This window comes from Schistocerca cancellata, chromosome 5, assembly GCF_023864275.1.
Source record: "Schistocerca cancellata isolate TAMUIC-IGC-003103 chromosome 5, iqSchCanc2.1, whole genome shotgun sequence".
NCBI lineage: Eukaryota > Metazoa > Arthropoda > Insecta > Orthoptera > Acrididae > Schistocerca > Schistocerca cancellata.
The window spans coordinates 516,468,829-516,488,558 of record NC_064630.1 but is presented as its reverse complement, the minus strand read 5'-3'; positions in this window follow the sequence as shown (position 1 = coordinate 516,488,558).

The following is a 19,730-nucleotide window of genomic DNA, read 5'->3' as shown; positions in this document are numbered from 1 at the left end:
GTGGGACTGCAGTATACAACTACAGAATAAATCGCGTGTTGGACCCTGTGAAGGACTGTTTGGTTATTTTAAACCCTAATAAACAGTATCTAGAATGTGCTCCTCTGTGCTCTCTGCCAATTACAGCCTTGTGGTGTCAGCTAACAAACAGTTGTTATATGATTTTTTTTAAACACTCTATTGCATGTCTATTGAGGTAATAGTGATACATGCAAGTTGACTTCCGTCTTTGATGCTTTCTGGAAAAGTTATCCATCTGCCTCTAAACTGATTTGGATCTGCGTTGAAGGACGATAGATGTAGTGATCGGTTGAGAGAGAGAGAGAGAGATGTTGCTGCAGGTCATTTATCACGCATTTAACCATCTTTTTCCGTTGCTGTCTTGGGGTGTATCAGTTGTGTAGTATAAACTGCGATCGACTGGTATACAACTGCATGTTCTGTCTGTGACTTAGAGCACTATTTTCCTGCTATCGTTAACAGCGAACTTTTCCAGATCACAGTGATCAGAGACCTCCCAACTCATATGTGATGAAACATGTCCATCGATGAAAAACTTGTTTCGGTACCCTCGTCTAGACGAACGAAGATGTATGCAAAGTAGTCTATTTCTCTGTCTTATCTTGGACGTAAATCGAGTCTTCAGTTTCGTACAGGTACGAAGCGATTGTTACTATACTTTTCATGTTCGTCCTGACCTAAATGCACGCAAGTGGATCATCGGAGGGAAAGCAAGTCTTAGGAGTTTTTAGTAGATTGATGTATAAAATGCGCAAATATGTCTCGTAGAAAATCAAACAGCACATGGGTATGTCAGCAATATGACCATACACATATGAAAAACTGTGGTAAAAATAAGGAAAATGACGTAAAATCAGTAAAATTCGAGGAAAACCCGGTATAATCACGAAACGTTAATGTGAGGTACGTAAAAATTGAGGGAAATACCATGAAATGTGTAAAATCGAGAAACCCTAGTAAAATTACGGAAATTGACTTAGAATACATAAAGAGATAAATACCATGAAAAGAATACTGAGAAAATTTAATAAAATTGCGTATTCTGGAGGAGGAGAGTAGCTGATTCTACATGTACAAGTCTCAGTAGTGGAGAGAGGAGGTATTGTAGAGACGTGGCGTCGAGGGGAAATGGCAATATTAACCCGCACATGAGCAATACAGCCTATCGGGCCATGACTTCTGTGTGCAAGTTGAAGGCTACCGGGGGTGGTGGTAAACTACGGTAAGACTGTAAGACTGTTACATCTCCTGTGGCTACTGATCGTGGTGTTCATTCCCTCGTAAGATGTCACTGTTTGTTCGCATGGTTTTTAGCTGTCGACGGTCACTTATAGGACTGTTGTGAACATATCATGCCCGCATCTCGTGGTGGTGCGGTAGCGTTCTCGCTTCCCACGCCCGGGTTCAAAATGGTTCAAATGGCTCTGAGCACTATGGGACTTAACATCTGTGGTCATCAGTCCCCTAGAACTTAGAACTACTTAAACCTAACTAACCTAAGACATCACACACATCCATGCCCGAGGCAGGATTCGAACCTGCGACCGGAGCGGTCACGCGGTTCCAGACTGAAGCGCCTTTAACCGCACGGCCACACCGGCCGGTACGCCCGGGTTCCCGGGTTAGATTCCCGGCGGGGTGAGGGATTTTCTCTGCCTCGTGATGGCTGGGTGTTGTGTGCTGTACTTAGGTTAGTTAGGTTTAAGTAGTTCTAAGTTCTAGGGGACTGATGACCATAGATGTTAAGTCCCATAGTGCTCAGAGCCATTTGAACCATTTTTTTGAACATATCATAATATCAGGCTTGAACTTCGTAAACACCAGGCGTCATACATCTGTGGAAACCTATGTTGTGTTTGTGTTACAAAGAATCGATGTTTTCTTTGGTGTGCAAGGTAGTAGTTTTGTCACTTTACAAGTTTGTCACCATAGCTTAAACTAGCGACAATGTTGCAGGGAGGGTTGGCCCAAGACAATGTGAGGAGTTCTTTCAATCTCTAACTTTATCCTAAGAATGCGAGAATGCTGTGTGACTCCCATCCAGAGAGGGAAAGATGGGCGATTGTAATCATAAATTACGCACTATGATCGAAGGGCTAGAAATAAATAGATCACTATCTGGCATATGTATGTTCGAGAATTAACAATGGATGGACGTACTGCAGTCACCTGTCTACATTCGCAATCTAGTATATGCTACTCACAAAGTAGAGGAGGGGTGGCTAGCGATGATACAGAAACTGGGAAGCATGCTGTTGTAATTGGTCGGCGTTGAAATTACGGAAAACAAACTGGTAAAATTGCTAAAATTGATTGCACTATCAACTTTGATGCTTGTTACAGTTTATCGATGGTGTCTTTTTCATCCTATCCGTCCGCTGATATACCGTTGATTATCACATAATGATTGACTGACATAATTTGTTTGAGATAGAGAGAGTCTTAGGGAAGGGCCAGCACCCTCCGGGGATGGCCTGTACCAAAGCAGTGATCTCGTACGTGACTGGAATATGAGGGATCAATCGAAGTGGAACAGCTACGCATCTGCTACAGTGTCACTGTGAAAGAGGACTTTAATTGTAGAGGTCATCAATCACCTCGGACAGTTATTTGAAAACACCTCATAACGCCGCAAAAACTTTTCCAGTTTCCATATTTCGTGATATATTCCACATTTTTTTGAAATAAGGTACGCCTTCTCTGTCTTTTATTTCAGTCATCCTTTGTGTATTGCGAAAACAGCAGCAGCATTTTTCTGTGAGAGCCAATGGATTGAAACGTGTTAATGTCAGTTTAGCACTTGACACAGACCTCGAAGTCGTGGTGGAAAACAACAAAAGATGGTGATGCATGTATCTGTAGTCATACAGCGCTGGGACGTGTTACAGCAGAAAAAAACAATGTATCAAAGAGCAAAACAGGGTCTCTCCCTTGCGACATATAGCCTGTGGGATATGGTCCTCCTACAGTACAAGTGACGAAATTTTGAACTGGTCTGTGGAGGCGATTTCGATCACGAGCCATCTGTTCCAATGAACCAATACCTGTACGTTCAATAGGATCACCTGATATGGTCAACGCCGGCATGTAGACAGTATTTGTTTTCGATACATCGGAAGACAGGAATGCATATATCTTATTGAGGTCCCTTTTGTATGACGTTAGCTGAGTTTTTATAGTTCATAGCTTTCCTCTGCTGGATGGCACAAAATAACGAGGAGTGAGAGAATCTTTGAGTGACGGACATGAACGCACTTTGAGAGATGCAGATCTCCTTCGGACTGCAGTACTGCAATGCAGTAACAAAATCCTCATCCTTCTTCCAGTTCCTGTATGATATTGAGTCTTCCTAATTATCTCAATAAGAAACACCACCATAACTCGTCGTTCAGTCTTTTTCTACTACCTCGTGTTGTAGGAGAAAGCTTCATTTGGCATTGGCCATAGGCACTGTACACAGTTGACAGAGCTATGAGAGCTTGTTCCTGTTTCCACCGAGTGGTCAAAAAATGAAACTGTGCATTAACTCAGCTCACCCTGTTTCCCCAAGGGTTGCAGAAGGTCTTAGATACACCGCTCTTCAACTTCTGCTCAGTTCCGACTTAAATTGGAATTATCACATGGACAAAGCTGCAGGGAGGGCAGGGCAGAGTCTGAGGACCAGTTACAAGGTGCAAAGGGGATGTCTAGAACCACATTAGAGTTTTACTATAGCAGATAGGTTCGAAAAAGCTGACTCGTTTCGAGATATGAGAGTGTCACGAATAATATTCTGTAGTGGCTGTAGTCATTAAAAGACATCTCCATAGGATTGAAAATAACTATGTGGTTGACTGGAAAGACTTGATTCCAAATCGCACAAAGCATTTCTACCGGAAAGTGTCACACTATCAGTGACTCTTGTGTGTTACTGTAGGACCAAGATCACTTTTTATGCAGGGTGAAGGTAACATAGTCATTATGATCATGTTTTTTATAGCACAGTCCTTATGCGAAATGTATGTTGCCGGTGGTAGAATCATTCTGTGGTCAGCTTAAAATGTCAGTTCTCAATAGAGTTCCTCGAAAAGAACATCGTCTTCCCTCCAGGGATTCCTAGTTTGAACTACCTGGTGAGTGTAATATGACGGCTGAAAAAAAAAATACTCGTCAAGCAGAGTGTATCCCTATGATTCGCGAGTGGGAACGGTAAACAGGCCTTTTTTTCTTTTGTTGTGGCGATATCTTTTGACGATATTTCGATCTTCCACCTACACAGGGGCAGACGACAATTGTAATAAAATCATATTGTAATGTTGTTATGTGTAATGTTGTTGCTTTAATTTGTTCTGAAAGCGGTACTGATGTTCAAGACCATAAAAGTGGGTTAAAAGCTGTGACCTATCTGAGGAAGTTAACCTTGCATTACTGCGCAACTGTTTCACCAGGTATCCAGTCTAGCTTACCAAATTCCCAACCAGACTAACATTAATTATAATCTTTTAGTACTCATCTTACGATAACCGGTGATATATACACTCCTGGAAATTGAAATAAGAACACCGTGAATTCATTGTCCCAGGAAGGGGAAACTTTATTGACACATTCCTGGGGTCAGATACATCACATGATCACACTGACAGAACCACAGGCACATAGACACAGGCAACAGAGCATGCACAATGTCGGCACTAGTACAGTGTATATCCACCTTTCGCAGCAATGCAGGCTGCTATTCTCCCATGGAGACGATCGTAGAGATGCTGGATGTAGTCCTGTGGAACGGCTTGCCATGCCATTTCCACCTGGCGCCTCAGTTGGACCAGCGTTCGTGCTGGACGTGCAGACCGCGTGAGACGACGCTTCATCCAGTCCCAAACATGCTCAATGGGGGACAGATCCGGAGATCTTGCTGGCCAGGGTAGTTGACTTACACCTTCTAGAGCACGTTGGGTGGCACGGGATACATGCGGACGTGCATTGTCCTGTTGGAACAGCAAGTTCCCTTGCCGGTCTAGGAATGGTAGAACGATGGGTTCGATGACGGTTTGGATGTACCGTGCACTATTCAGTGTCCCCTCGACGATCACCAGTGGTGTACGGCCAGTGTAGGAGATCGCTCCCCACACCATGATGCCGGGTGTTGGCCCTGTGTGCCTCGGTCGTATGCAGTCCTGATTATGGCGCTCACCTGCACGGCGCCAAACACGCATACGACCAGCATTGGCACCAAGGCAGAAGCGACTCTCATCGCTGAAGACGACACGTCTCCATTCGTCCCTCCATTCACGCCTGTCGCGACACCACTGGAGGTGGGCTGCACGATGTTGGGGCGTGAGCGGAAGACGGCCTAACGGTGTGCGGGACCGTAGCCCAGCTTCATGGAGACGGTTGCGAATGGTCCTCGCCGATACCCCAGGAGCAACAGTGTCCCTAATTTGCTGGGAAGTGGCGGTGCGGTCCCCTACGGCACTGCGTAGGATCCTACGGTCTTGGCGTGCATCCGTGCGTCGCTGCGGTCCGGTCCCAGGTCGACGTGCACGTACACCTTCCGCCGACCACTGGCGACAACATCGATGTACTGTGGAGACCTCACGCCCCACGTGTTGAGCAATTCGGCGGTACGTCCACCCGGCCTCCCGCATGCCCACTATACGCCCTCGCTCAAAGTCCGTCAACTGCACATACGGTTCACGTCCACGCTGTCGCGGCATGCTACCAGTGTTAAAGACTGCGATGGAGCTCCGTATGCCACGGCAAACTGGCTGACACTGACGGCGGCGGTGCACAAATGCTGCGCAGCTAGCGCCATTCGACGGCCAACACCGCGGTTCGTGGTGTGTCCGCTGTGCCGTGCGTGTGATCATTGCTTGTACAGCCCTCTCGCAGTGTCCGGAGCAAGTATGGTGGGTCTGACACACCGGTGTCAATGTGTTCTTTTTTCCATTTCCAGGAGTGTATATAAAAAGACAATTTAAATAAAAAGAAATAAATCAGTTTATATTTGGACATTTATTTTAACATTGATCATCGTTCCGTTAAAATTTCAGCATACCAACTTGATTCATAACTAAACTGGTGCCTTATTTAGGATTGTGTAAATATGAGTTTGTAATCTTACGGAACACATCAAATAGGGAGCCAAGATTGGGAGACTACATACAACACTGCATTCATAAAGTAACACACGAAGAACGTTGAAACATATGCAAGAGGAAAGTAACCACAACCAACCGATTCAATTTCCATCCAAAGAAGTTACGTTCGTAGCGCAATCCTGCCCGTCATGAAATTACCACACACTGGTATACTAAATTCATACCAACTCTCTGTGTAATCTTCCCGAAAAGAATAGCTGAGGGCTACTTTGATGCTTACACCACATGCTTCAGGTGGTCAACTTGGTTTACACAAAGAGTTTAACTCCACAATAGTTTTGATAATTAAAATAAATTACATCGAAACGCAATTTACAGAAGAAAAACCTCAAACTGGTTACTATCGTCTTACTGTTAACCTGACGGGTCAAACAATTGTATAAGCACGTGGTACTGGTCTCACAAAGTACACCCCACGTGGGTTGAACATAAAGAAAAGTTGCTATATTGAAAAATATTGTCAAGACGAGACATTATAATCTCACGCACATTCGCATTTAAGACTGATGATCTTAGTTAGATTTACTGATCAACACGTGGTTCCACTTTACTCACAAAGTAGTGACAAAGCAACTACAGGAATATATTCTGAACCTCACACTCGAATTACACTGCATTGCAATTTAAGATAACATTAGATACACTCCTGGAAATTGAAATAAGAACACCGTGAATTCATTGTCCCAGGAAGGGGAAACTTTATTGACACATTCCTGGGGTCAGATACATCACATGATCACACTGACAGAACCACAGTCACATAGACACAGGCAACAGAGCATGCACAATGTCGGCACTAGTACAGTGTGTATCCACCTTTCGCAGCAATGCAGGCTGCTATTCTCCCATGGAGACAATCGTAGAGATGCTGGATGTAGTCCTGTGGAACGGCTTGCCATGCCATTTCCACCTGGCGCCTTAGTTGGACCAGCGTTCGTGCTGGACGTGCAGACCGCGTGAGACGACGCTTCATCCAGTCCCAAACATGCTCAATGGGGGACAGATCCGGAGATCTTGCTGGCCAGGGTAGTTGACTTACACCTTCTAGAGTACGTTGGGTGGCACGGGATACATGCGGACGTGCATTGTCCTGTTGGAACAGCAAGTTCCCTTGCCGGTCTAGGAATGGTAGAACGATGGGTTCGATGACGGTTTGGATGTACCGTGCACTATTCAGTGTCCCCTCGACGATCACCAGTGGTGTACGGCCAGTGTAGGAGATCGCTCCCCACACCATGATGCCGGGTGTTGGCCCTGTGTGCCTCGGTCGTACGCAGTCCTGATTATGGCGCTCACCTGCACGGCGCCAAACACGCATACGACCATCATTGGCACCAAGGCAGAAGCGACTCTCATCGCTGAAGACGACACGTCTCCATTCGTCCCTCCATTCACGCCTGTCGCGACACCACTGGAGGCGGGCTGCACGATGTTGGGGCGTGAGCGGAAGACGGCCTAACGGTGTGCGGGACCGTAGCCCAGCTTCATGGAGACGGTTGCGAATGGTCCTCGCCGATACCCCAGGAGCAACAGTGTCCCTAATTTGCTGGGAGGTGGCGGTGCGGTCCCCTACGGCACTGCGTAGGATCCTACAGTCTTGGCGTGCATCCGTGCGTCGCTGCGGTCCGGTCCCAGGTCGACGGGCACGTGCACCTTCCGCCGACCACTGGCGACAACATCGATGTACTGTGGAGACCTCACGGCCCACGTGTTGAGCAATTCGGCGGTACGTCCACCCGGCCTCCCGCATGCCCACTATACGCCCTCGCTCAAAGTCCGTCAACTGCACATACGGTTCACGTCCACGCTGTCGCGGCATGCTACCAGTGTTAAAGACTGCGATGGAGCTCCGTATGCCACGGCAAACTGGCTGACACTGACGGCGGCGGTGCACAAATGCTGCGCAGCTAGCGCCATTCGACGGCCAACACCGCGGTTCGTGGTGTGTCCGCTGTGCCGTGCGTGTGATCATTGCTTGTACAGCCCTCTCGCAGTGTCCGGAGCAAGTATGGTGGGTCTGACACACCGGTGTCAATGTGTTCTTTTTTCCATTTCCAGGAGTGTATTTTAGATCCAAATCTGAAATAAAGGTGATTAAATTTTCAGTTAGGCTGAACTTAAGAAATCCATTGTCCTACAGACTTAGCAGAGAGACGCTTAGCCGGAGATCTTACCACTTCAGACGCTCGCCGGGGACCGACTGACCGGGCCCCTACCGAGGATGCTTAACAGATACAAACGGAAGTGACCAGAGAGGCAGCTTCCTATACCAACATGACAAGGGATGGACAGGACCATACTAAGAATAGAAACCTCTCTGGTTTTAGAAAGTGTAGCTACCTGTTCCGACGTTGGTCCTACTGTTCTCTAGCAGACAGGCTTGTCTATTATCATCAAGCATGCAACTAGAAATACATTTGCTCATTCATCCTCTCACACAGAAGGGAAGGGGGATGACAGTATCTTATCATATACAGTATATAAAAGAAAGCGGATGTAGGTACCGTATGAGACTGTGTGACATGAATTACATATAAACCGTGTTTTAAAGTGTAGTAGTGTGACAGATCGCTCTTGTTTATGTGTAAAAGTAACATGTTTCACTGCTCAGTCTCCTCCCAGATAGTCAGAAACACCACAGTAAATTTAGAAGAGGAATTTATGCCGTAAATGACAACAGATTTAAGAAATTAACATGAAAGGAATCCAACAGAGACCTTCAATATGTATTGTCGAATTTATAAAGTGACACGAAGTGCAAACCTAATATTTACAACTTCTCAGTGCTGTTACCTTAAGAGTCTTCGTATATGGCAAGGCATTTGACTACTTTAAGAGAGGGTTCGAAATTGAAGAGGAGTTCTCTGAATGTGGTAGATCTTACCACTCCATCATGAACCAAAAATGATGCATGACGTAACAGATAAGAAAATATTTTTTCCTACCTGATGAGATAATACTTAGAGGAAACGTAGCCTATGCCTTGTTGTTACAGTATTTTCACATAAGTAACGACACTTCAGCTATGTGGTAAAGCATGTATTCCCTGATTTCTTCTGTCTTCGAAAAAGACTTGTGCAAAAGAGAGGTATCTGCATTTCTCATGAGAAATACAAGGTTTATGGTCACCAGAATGAGATTTTCACTCTGCAGCGGAGTGGGCGATGGTATGGAACTTCCTGGCAGATTAAAACTGTGTGCCGGACCGAGAATCGAACTCGGGACCTTTGCCTTTACGGGCAAGGGTTCTACCAACTGAGCCACCCAAGCACGACTCACATCACCTCCTCACAGCTTCACTTCTGCCAGTAACTCGTCTCCTACCTTCCAAACTTTACAGAAGCTCTCCTGCGAACCTAGCAGAACTAGCACTCCTGAAAGAAAGGATGTTGCGGAGACATGGCTTAGCCAAAGCCTGGGGTTTGCAAGAGAGCTTCTATAAAGTTTGGAAGGTAGTAGACGAGGTACTAGCAGAAGTGAAGCTGTGAGGACCGGGCGTGAGTCGTGCTTGGGTAGCTCAGTTGGTAGAGCACTTGCCCGCAAAAGGCAAAGGTCACGAGTTCGAGTCTCGGTCCGGCACACAGTTTTAATCTGCCAGGAAGTTTCAGGTTTATGGTCAACAACATCGCTGTCTCGGATTGGGTAAAGTGGATTCTTTGAACTCGGGGTCTATGTTTGGGTGGAATTGGTTAGAACTACTGTATACATGCAAGCTGCATCTGCTTGTTTTGCACTGCACCGCGGCTGGCTACAAGGACAGTCATGAGGCTTTGGCGACTAGAAATTGTGAGTTAGCTCGGCCAGTGATGTGTACAAAGAATGCGCCCGCCTGTCTGGTACTGCCCACGGCAGCAAGGGCTGGCGAAGTGACCAATGTGCTGGGTAAGCACGACAGAAGGGGACGTGTGTGTTGCGTGAGAGAAGATTCAAAATGACGGGCGTTTGCACTGGATGTATTGATAACATCAGAATTCCTAGTACTCCAGTCATCCACAGATACCCTTCATGGCTGGGGGTGTACCCTCTACGGCTTACGCTGTGATCGCGGCGGTGGTTTCCACCGACCTCTAAGCGTTCGCGCCAGTGGCGAATGACGGGTTTGATACGCTGCATGTGGACCTTGGGTCTTGGGACATGAGCGTGCGGAGTGTGCCAATGTTTCAGCGATCTTTGATATCTACCCATGGCAACTACTGCTACGGATTGGATTGTGGTTTAAGTGTGTTGTGTTTAGTGCTTTTCAATACATCGCACTGGACTCTGCTGCAATGCTATTTGCTGTTGTCTCTATCCTATCACGCAGTAGGCCTTCCTCCTTCCAAATGTAGGGGAGGGGACCAATTTAGGAATTCTATAGTGCTTTAAAAACCCAATCGCGACGTCAGATTCCCGATTGATAGCGATTTCTGAGCTCTAGCTATGACAACATTTTACTTCAGATTGAATCGCGATTTAAGTGCGTCGTGTTTAGTGCTTCTCAATAAATCGCAGTAGACTCTGTGTTGAAGTGCTGTTTGCTGTTGTCTCTATTCTATCATGCAGCAGAACCTTTCCTTCGTCCTTTTTCGTCCTGGTGTAACCAAGAAAGCTAATCAAATTAGGAATTCTGTAGTACTTTTAAAAATCCAATCGAGACGTCAAATTCCCAATTGATCAGTTTATTGTTTCAGATAGTTGTATTGCGAGCACACATGCGTTCGATACGAGAAGGCATGGAATGCTCAGGTGTGGGTCTCTCCTGTCTGGTATGGACGGGGCTACCCTGTAGAAGACGAACGGCGCGCTCCTCACGATCGCTGGTTTGTGTGATCGGTAGGATTTTTTTTCACCAGATATGTTTTTTGGAATGTTTTGGTAGAGCAGGGTGTTTATGCTATCAGACGTTGGTGCGTAGCAGACCTCGGATATATTTTGGGCTATGGTCTATTTTTGGCGGAAATTTAATTACTTGATTTGTATAATGTTTGTGTGTGATACTCAAACGTTGAAAATATATTTTTATTACGAAGAAGGATCATCGTAAGTTGGAGGCGGGTGTTTTAAGTGATCTATTTGATCCCTGTAAATTGTTAAACAATTAATTTGATAGGGTAGTGCAAACGACTTATATCGAAATGGCGTCAGCTCTCCCTTTGTCACCAGCATTGGCCAATAGGAACACTGTATTCTGAGGAGAGATGAAAACCTCTGTCTGCATGTTTCAGGACGTTGGTTCACACATATAAACAGGGAGTAACGTCTTGAGGATGACAGAGACAGGAAGCGAGACTGGGATTTCCCATTCAACAGAAGACCACCACTAGATGCTTTGTTTGGTGGCCACAAGATCTAGTAGGCTGATATGTGGTCCGTGGTATTTAGTAACATGATCTGTAATTAGGACATCGGTCGGTTTTGTGGTGGTGTGCTGATGACAGACACAATCACAGGAGGCCCCAGACTATGGCTGCCATACCGCACTTCATTCCATTCATGATCTGTAGACCCCTTTTTCAGGGTCTGTCAGAGCAATATGACTGCTGTATGTTCCTCGATCTGTACAAAACTGTTCGACACTGACATTCTACTAATTTCTCCATTTGCAGGAAGTGGTGGGTGGGTTTCGAACTATATTATGAACTTATATATAATTGTTCTGATTTTCTTGTCTGTGCCTTGACACCAGTGCGCTTCGAAAAGTGAAGAAAATAAATAAATAAGAGCCTTAACATCATTGACCCTGGCAGCAAATATAAATTAAGCCTAATCAGCGTGATCAAGCACAATCAGAATAAAAAAGCGCCAAAATTGTTTAAATATTCCATGCTGTGACCGATTTCCCGACACTTCATTAAATAAACCATACTCCATACATCGTTGTATATTCTCTAAAATTTTTAAATAAACAGTATTCCATCCACTGTAGTCAGTTTCCCGACACATTCTTTAACTAAATAAAGAAACTATTTCCAAACACCACTTAGTATTGCATAAATTGTTTAAATAAATAATATTCCACATGTTGTCTAAATTGTTTAAACAATATTTCGCGCACTGCAATCGATTTCCTGACATATGACCAGTAACTGAGTCTTTTTCCCACCAATTTCCAGGTAGGGCAGGGGAAAGGGAGGGCTGTGGGGTTTCCCAGAGAGGTAGGGGTTAATTAATTGATCAATTTAGTTAATTAGTCAGTCAAATTGATATTGAAAGCTTGTTTGTATCGGTGAGGGAGTTCCCAGAAAAGTGAGGGAGGAGGATGGGGTGGGGGAGAAGGAGGGGTTGGGGTGGACTGGGGTTTCTTGAAAAACCACTTGACTGAACAACAGGTTAAGAACCTGCCAATCCAGAGGATGGATTATCCCTAGGTGGTCATAATACTCTTAGCATAACAATAGGTTAAGGACCTGTCAATCAAAAGAGAACAGTATGTTTGCCTCTGAATGTATACTTGCCCCTGATGAAGACAATTTGCACTAACAAAACGTCCTCATAGCCCTGTTGCCCTACTACTATTGGTTATTGCTGCAGACTTTGTTGCTGAACATAGGTTAAAAAATACATACAGTCTTATTCAGAAAACCTAAAATAATAAAATTTATTAAAACAGTGTTAAATTCTAAGTATAGCTGAAGGGATTTAAATTGTGCTGTAAGCTGTCGCACCAGCATTGGTATGGCAAAAGGATCTGAAATCTTTCTGCTTTCTAAAGTCCTCTCTCATAGGTTTCACACAAAAATACATCATAATTTTCACAGTTTGTTGTCGAAGCTAATAAACTTTCGATGACATCATGCAATAATGTGGGAAATATATTTTCCCACAGAAACTATGCACCCACATGCGAGCTAGAATGAGTGTAATCAGAAATAGGTCGTTATTGCTAGGTCACTGCGACTGTTGGAATCGGTCTGTAGAAGTGAAATAACAATGATTTCTTTAATAATTCCAAAATTTGGGAGCTTCTTGTGGCTACCTGGTTATTAAGCAGTGTCCTACGAGATGACACCTGATGGTAAAAAATTTCAAGTTCCTCTAGCAGTTCGATAAGTCTGCCATTATCACATGGATGGAGCATCCACATATGTGGAGACAATACTGGTACACTGTCCTCACTTTCAAGAAGTTTTTCTGTAGCATTTCCGCGATCTAAAGCGACATGTTCGCTGAACCTGGCTTCAAGTCATCTACTAGTTTGTCCCACACATTGAACATCACAATCAGGACATTCAATCCTATAGACACCTCGTCTATGGGAAGATTACATTTTCAACACTATTTTATAAAATTTCATTTACTAGTGTGTATTTTATCACTGACCCACATTTGAATCTTACATAACTGTACATATAATAAGGCATGAATGTTACCTTATTGTAACTGGTTCTTTATATGTCTTTTGGCAATGAGGATGGCCACGCAGTGACAGAAATCTGGATTTGCAATAAACATTGCTTGTGACTGACTGCTGTACCTTTGCTACCAGAAATAAATACAGCCGCCGGGAACACCTGTTTCCGCACAGAATCTTAACGGCTGGGCAATGCTCTCAGCTGCTTCGCCTTCACGGCCACCTAATCCTGTGGGGTAGCGTGTGTGTGTGCGTGTGTGTGTGTGTGTGTGTGTGTGTGTGTGTGTGTTGCTGGTTCGTACCCCAGTGCATTCTCGTCTCGATCTTCGCAGTTCTCGGAAGCACATAGATTAGAACTCTATCTTAATGCAAATGCCTACAGTAGATACACTTGATTACACACTTCATCGTTACTGATTCAGGTTTATAACTTTACAGTTAAGTTCCGATTTTTTTAGTAACTTCACAAAATATGAAACTCTACTTTATCTTTCTACCTCAAATCATTCATTGTTACGTTTCACCAATTCTTCCCATTAACAAAAACAGCTCTAATATGTACACAGCCCTAATATGCACATAATCACCATCCGATTAATGGCTAGTCAACTGGCTAGTTAACATATGTGCACTAACACCACCACTTTTCCTTCATGCAACTGATGCTGTATGCTTATCATCGTGCTGGCAATACACTCATTAATACCAACATGCCTCGTCTAACAAATAATTAATGAGGAAAAAGAACGTCACTGGTGTTGAGCTCATCTCCGCTACCATGCATTTTCATTTCCCTTTCCTATTTCTTCTTTCTTTTCTCTTTGTTCTATTTTCTCCCACATTCAGATCTTCTGTCTGTCTGTCTCTTTACTAGCTTATTCTTTTCATGATTGATCTTTCCCCACTGTTACGCTAGTTGAGATGTATTCCCCTTCTGTGGAAAGTATTTCATGAAAAAAGTACCGCATCATGTAAACACACTTCAGACGTGCAGGGCAAACAATCCAGTACTTACTTCGGTATTCTCACATTTTCATTCAGCACCTACCTACCTTCATGTTCGTGCTGTCATGTGTTCTCATTAACTCTCTCTTATTAATGTTGATTGTGTCTTAGTTACTTCTTTGTCACAAGTTTTTCGTGTCCACGATTATCCTGTTTTTATTTTTTCTCCTTCCTCTTCCTTATCTCCTTTCCACCGAATCTCTAAATGAAAAAAATAACATATATCATTGCAGAGTCCGCCTGTTCATATTAATGTTCCATTAATTTCACATCCTGATTTAGGTTTTCCGTGATTTCCCTAAATCGCTCCAGGCAAATGCCGGGATGGTGCCTTCGAAAGGGCACGGCCGACTTCCTTCCCCGTCCTTCCCTAATCCGATGAGACCGATGACCTCGCTGTCTGGTCTCCTTCCCCAAACATCCTAACCCATTAATTTCAGTATAATTGCTCCTGATCAATGTATGTCATCCTCAAGGATGTGTGCCTCGTATTTCCTCAATAAATGATCGTCCTTTCTCTACCTCATAAGACAAGAAAACTTGTTTACCATTCCATTACCTGTTTCTTACGCGCTCCTTAAATAATAGTATGAAAAATATCCCCAGCAATCTATATCACTCGTTTACATGTACCAAGATGTTGAACTTCCACACATACTCGCTCCCTCGCTCTAAAACATCGTCCAAATGCTGCATTGGCATATACGTATACAAAACACCCTCTATAACCTGTGATCCAAACAGTGCACTGGTGTGGAGTAAATACATAAAACGACACTAACTCATCTACCATCTAGACACAATCTTAATGTAATTGCCATAGTACTTGGAGTTGCAGTTAACTTTTCTACACAGACAATTTTTTTATCCACTCAGCACGAACATAATTTATTATTCCTGGATTTTCATATCACTGTGAAACCCCAATTTCTTTATTAACACTACGCTGACTTCCATCTGTAGCGACCACCTCATATCTTCTTCCTCTCTAATCACTTGTCTTAATTATTATCTTAATCAGCTATATTGCAGGTGGTATTTTTACTTGACCTTATTCATATGCATTCATGACACTATGCCTCTTCCTTCATATAGGAAAAGAATCAGTGTCGTATGCATTAGATCTACACTACTCCATGTTAATGTTCAATCTAAATTATACACCAAACTGTATACCTTAGCCTAAACTCTTACACAACATGGTAGGAAATACAATTAATTTTGCACACAAACTTGCCTCTTCTGATTGTTCCACTACCTTATATTATTTCTCACTGCAGGAAATGTTTGATATGTCTGATGTAATGCACCCGAACGGATTTTCTCTCTAATTCTACCATGGTGACATGCGCAATTCTTCGGATTTGCATTGGCGTATTATACACAGAGAAAAATTTATGACATAATATCTTCTGTTTCTTACAAAGACAGTAAGATTTCACAAGGACTTTCTAGCCTGCATGATATTGTCTTATTCCGACCTTCCTGTGGGCATGTTCCTTTATTTTTCCGACTACAGCTTGAATACTATGCATCACCTGTTCAACTATTCACTCATACTATTGTCTCATCTGTCGCAGGAAATCAACTATCTCTCTCATCTGATCCAGTGGCTGACAGTGATCGTAACGACATCACGGTACTGTGTGGACATATGTTCATCATGTTTTGAAAATCCTCCAAAAAGACATTACGTGTCATATGCTGTTTAGCATAGTATATTCTGTGTCCTTCATTATACACTGAGGGGACAAAAGTCGTGGGATAACGACATGAACATATACAAGTGGCGGTAGTATATCATACACAAGGGATAAAAGGACAGTGTATTGGCGGAACTGTCATTTGTCCTCAGGTGATTCACGTGAAAGAGTTTCCGATGTGATTATTAGGGCCCAGATTTTAATTACCTAAAGAACAGGTAAATATGCAAGCATTTATGACCTAAAACTTACATAAATATGACCTTAAGAAATAAAATCTGACTTAATACAAGTCTATTTAAAGCATTCTTGTTAGTTTATTTAACTTTTTATTCACAAAGTAATACAAAATTCACTTTTCAAAATATTGTAAATATAGTTCTTTCTTTCGGTAGGGTTTGTGGCTAATTTGCACCTATTTTTTGAATGTCTGAATGTTTTATTTTCTAAACACAAAGTACAGTGAAAAGATCATCTATCGAAACAGTCAAACAATATTTTTATTTCTTCATAGTATTTAAAGCGTTTCAAATTATTTGGTACTGTATGTCAATCTTCAGCATCTGCAAAGTTGCACTGGATCACAAGGTACATTTTCAGGTTTTCCATTGTCAGAGATCTATGGTTGTCGCTGAGGATAGTTTTGTACCTGGAAAAGCTTCTCTCCACTTCACAAGACGTCACTGGAGCGTATTTGAAGGCATCTAGGTCACTGAAGTTCAGATTTGTTTCAGTATCTTCAAATGTTGCGCTTTCCCTGAAAGACTGTCACTAATTTTGCACAGTGTAGAATATCCAGGATTCCGTTGGAGAACACTTTGCAATTTGGTTTTCACTTTGTCAGCCACATGACTACGAGCTCGACCCAACTCACTCAGGGCCTCACATAGCTGAGTGCCAACAGCTGCCAGTCGTTTGATGGCTTTTGATATCATTGAAAAATTGGCGTTGATGTATGCTAAGTTTCCAGACATTCTATCTGTAAAAACTTCTTTCATAATTTTGTAAGCACTTGATTCATCGCTATCGAGCTCACAGAAGATTGGCGTTATTTGGGTGTAGTTGGTGCAGTAATACTCAGCGGCATTAAGACAAGAACCCCATCTTGTAAGAAAAGGTTTAGGTGGGAGATGCGTTGAAGGTGCTTGTTCCTTGAATTTCTGCACCCGTAGCGGAGCCTTCGCATAGATTTTCTTGCCACAGGAAATTAATTTGTCCACGTCAGGATAATTTGATCGCAACTCTTTGTAACGTATGTGCAAGGCAAATGGCGTACACCATACTGTTGCTCAGCAACAGTAATTCCTATTTTGTGCAGCACATCATTGTAGCCTACGGATAAATAGTTCTTTCTCAGTGTAGTTTCATCTGGAACTGGATGTGTTGTGTACTTCTCCAAGAACCGTCTGAGGCGTGGATTCTTCAGCTTTTTCAATGGGATGTTGGAGGACACCATCATCTCACACAAATCCTTGCAGAATGATTGCACGGTTGACGATTGACCTGTCTGTTCAAATAACAGCGTTTGCCTGCTGTTATTTTCAGCACTTCGTTTCACACAGCTGCTGTGTTTAGCGGTATTACAGTGTTGTTGCACATTAAAGCGCTTTTCTGCACTAACTTCAACTTCATACAGTTTACAAAATAATATTTTCCCATTAGTACTAAAGAACTTATCTCCAAATTCTCGAACATATCCTCGCAACTTCACGCTGTCGGAGCACTTTGCTTTAGGCGTGTTGAACAAGGCAAAGGCTGTATTCAAACTGGTTACTGGGAACACCTGTGCGACTGCGATAATTATTACTGCAGAAGCCGCCTTTGTTGGCTCTGACAAGGGAACCTCCCCATCGCACCCCCGTCAGATTTAGTTATAAGTTGGCACAGTGGATAGGTCTTGAAAAACTGAACACAGATCAATCGAGAAAACAGGAAGAAATTGTGTGGAACTATGAAAAAAAATAAGCAAAATATACAAACTGAGTAGTCCATGTGTAAGATATGCAACATCAAGGACACTGTAGACTCAGGAGCGTCGTGGTTCCATGGTTAGCGTGAGCAGCTCCGACACGTCCTCGGTTCGAGTCTTCCCTCGAGTGAAAGGTTTTTTTCGCAAAGTTATGATCTGTCCATTCGTTCATTGACGTTTCTGTTCAGTGTAATAAGTTTAGTGTCTGTGTTTTGCCACCGCACCGCAAAACCGTGCGATTAGTAGACGAAAGGACTGCCTCTCCAATGGGAATCGAAAACATTTGATCGCAATGTCATAGGTCAACCGATTACTCCACAGGAAAACACGTCTGATATATTTCCAGAATGAAATTTTCACTCTGCAGCGGAGTGTGCGCTGATATGAAACTTCCTGGCAGATTAAAACTGTGTGCCCGACCGAGACTCGAACTCGGGACCTTTGCCTTTCGCGGGCAAGTGCTCTACCATCTGAACTACCGAAGCACGACTCACGTCCGGTACTCACAGCTTTACTTCTGCCAGTATCTCGTCTCCTACCTTCCAAACTTTACAGAAGCTCTCCTGCGAAACTTGCAGAACTAGCACTCCTGAAAGAAAGGATATTGCGGAGACATGGCTTAGCCACAGCCTGGGGGATGTTTCCAGAATGAAATTTTCACTCTGCAGCGGAGTGGGCGCTGATTTGAAACTTCCTGGCAGGTTAAAACTGTGTGCCCGACCGAGACTCGAACTCCCGACTTCGAGGCTCGGTCGGGCACACAGTTTTAATCTGCCAGGAAGTTTCACGTCTGATATATTCTATACGACACTGGTAACGGCATGTGCGTCACATGACACGAATATGTTGTCGACCAACCTAACTTGTACACTTGGCAAATGGGTTTTACCTTGCCCGATGTAGGTTTTCTTGTGGATGTGATAATCACTCCCAAAAAAGTGATGAAAACATAAGAGTGTGTCACTTAAACTGCAACAAATGAATGCAACAGTTTCACAGTCGCACAGTTTTCCCTGTGCTCTGTCAAAACATATGTTTTTAATGGTTTCAAATTTTTCCTTGTGTAGACCGTCAAATCCTGCATATGTCCAAGCAAATCTGAAATTTTGGAGAGCGAAGTTGAATATGTGTGATTGCCTGAACTTTGATAATTGTCTGAAAATAAAAAAAAATTGAACCTTTCACTCGAGGGAAGACTTGAACCAAGGACCTCTCACTCCGTAGCTACTCACGCTAACCACAGGACCACGGCGCTCCTAAGCTCACATTTGTCCTAGATGTTGCCTATGTTGCGCATGGACTACTCATTTTGTATATTTTGCTTATTTTTTTCATAGTTCCACACAACTTCTTCCTGTTTTCTCGATTGATTTGTGTTCAGTTTTTCAAGGCCTAGCCACTATGCCAACTTATAACTAAATCTGAGGGGGGTGCGATGGGGAGGTTCCCTTGTGAGAGCATATTGTCGGCTCTGCGCCAACCTTGTGTGAATGCTCTGAAAAGCTAATCATTTGCATATCACAGCATCTTCTTCCTGTCGGTTAAATTTCGCGTCTGTAGCACGT